Genomic DNA, 2,669 nt, shown 5'->3' on the forward strand with positions numbered 1-2,669 from the left:
AGACTCGCTTGAGCCCAGGAGTTGGAGGTTGCTGTGAGCATGATGCCATGGCACTCTACCCAGGGGGATAGCTTGAGGCTCCGTCTCAAACAAACAAACAAACAAACAAAAAAAGATGATCAACATCATTAGTCACTAGAGAAAGGCCCATCAAAGTACAATAAGATACAACTTTACACCAACTTAAATGGCATTAATCAAAAAGACAGAGAGTAACAAGTGTTACCTAAGATATGGAGAAATTGTACATTGTTAATGGCAATATAAAATGGAAAATGATGCAGCCCCTGCAGAAAATTGTCCGGCAATTACTCAAACTGTAAAACATAAAGTCACCACGTAATCTAGAAATTGTACTCCTGGGTATATACCCAAGAGAACTGAAAACATATGCTCACCCAAAAATCTGTACTCAAATGTGTATAGCAGCATCTTCAAAATAGTCAAAAGGTAGAATGACCCACATATGTGTATCCAATAGCTGATGAATGGGTAAACAATGTGATATATCCATACATTGGAATATTTATTGGCTATAAAAATGAATGAAGTACTGATACATGTTACAACTTTGAAAACAGAATGGAAAGTAAAATAAGCCAGATACAACATGTAACATATTATATGACTATATGTGATCACATGATTCCAAGATGAAATGTCCAAAATCGGCTCGTCTGTATAGACAGAAAGTAGATTAGCAGTTAAGAGAGGCTAGAAGGACGGGAGTGAATGGTGAGTGACTGTAATAGATACGTGGTTTCTATCTGACGCAATGGAAATGTTCTGGAATTGGGTAGGGTGGTCGATGCCTAACTCTGTGAATATACTGAAAAAAAAAACACTTTAAAACAATGAACTTTGTAGATATGAATTATGTCTCAATAAACCATTTTTTTTTAAGTCAGTGCTGGTGCCTACATTCCTATTCAGGAATTGCTCTAGGCTTTTTTTACTTCTACTTGCCTCTTTCCTCACTGTCCTTGTCTTCTCAAATATCTCTGGTTATGTATGTTCATTCTTATTTTCCCAATTCCCTCTTGAATTTGAAGAGACCCAGTGTTCGTGCATTCCATCCAACTGGCCACAGTACTTGGTCCAGTGATGAACACGTGACCCATCTCAGGCCAATTAGACTCAATTTAGGGACTTCCACGTGCTCTTCCAGAAAAGGGAATTTCACCATTGGATTAGGCATTGTGAGAAGGTAGATAGCAGTAGGCTCTCGGAAGAACCTGAAGATGGAAACCAACCCAGAAGAAGTGTCTCTGATGGCTCCTGGTGAAATAATTTGCACTCCAAATTAAGCCATACATGAAGTTGGCTCTGCCGCTAAACATTTAAGCTTATGGTAAGCCATAAATTACCTGTTTTGCTTGAGCCAGATGGATCTTTTTTGTTGTTGCTGCTTGCAATGAAAGAATCCTAAATGATAAGGGTGTTTTTCTTAGCTCTCAACCCACCTCAGGGCATGATTTCAAATCTTTGCCCCTTACAGGACCTTGCCTATCAGCCTACCACTCACTGGTTCCTGCCTAGCAAAGGAGGGACACCAGGTGATCCCTATACCACAGAACATGGAAATTGAGCTCTCACGTGACACCCAAATAAATGGGCATCAAACAGTTGCTACCCCTTTACTGAAAAGTTTGAAAAGAATTGGTGATGGCATAATGCAGGAGGTGTTGGTGCTAGAATCAGGAGTTATTCTCTTCCTACCCAAAAGCCAGAGAGTGTGAAGGCCTGGATAACCTAGGGAAAAGATAACTTAAGTTGGACTCTGAGAATTCAACTAGGAGAATCTTCATACAAGGAATGTCATTAGCCATCTAATGGAAGCCAACCAAGACAAGGCCTGTAAATGTGTGGCTTGAAGTTTGGAAACATGTAAAACGCCAGTCAAGGTAGTCACATGAGAAGAACCAAAATGGAATGTGACTGCAATTAAGTAAAGTGAAAACAAATTAGATGGTCTCTTGCACCAGTTAATGGTTGCTGAATGAGTGAATGAATGAATGGACCTGCCTGATTGAAAGGGTCAACACAGCAGTAGAAATCTAAGGAACCTGAAACAGGCAATCATCCCTCATATGTAGTCCAGGGAACAAAGTATCTCACTTAGATACAGACATATTTATGAACATGGATGTGGATATTGATAGAGATAATAGAGACAGACAGAGACAGAGACCTGGCTCTCTGTGCTTGGTTAATATATATCTACCACTGGACTGCAGACCCAGTCTCAGTGTGGGGGTCAGACCTTGGACCCTACTGCAGTGAACAAGGTAAATTTTACTTTCTGTGGTCTCTTGGTAGGCAGTCAGCTAGCTTTCATCTAGCGATCACCTCTGCATTTGTCATAAGCTGAGCTAGCGTTAGCCTTGCAAGTACCTTAATCTACCCATGGAGCAATGAAAAAGACAGCCACAGCATTAGGGAAGGTATTTAAAAAGTAGAAACCATGCTGAATAATCAGTATATGTAATTTTAACTGCGTGATTTCTCCTTGTACAATCAGACATTGGGAACACTTGGAAGAGGTTAGGTGACAATGTTGCCTGTGCAAACTAGGTCTAGGTCCTTTGTGGCACCAAGAGAAGGCCCAGAGGACTCTCCCCCGTCTCTATTGAGGACACCATATTCACGTAGGCACCATTTTTCCTGTA

Source organism: Otolemur garnettii, unplaced genomic scaffold, assembly GCF_000181295.1.
Source record: "Otolemur garnettii isolate 467f Iridium unplaced genomic scaffold, OtoGar3 scaffold00155, whole genome shotgun sequence".
Taxonomy (NCBI): domain Eukaryota; kingdom Metazoa; phylum Chordata; class Mammalia; order Primates; family Galagidae; genus Otolemur; species Otolemur garnettii.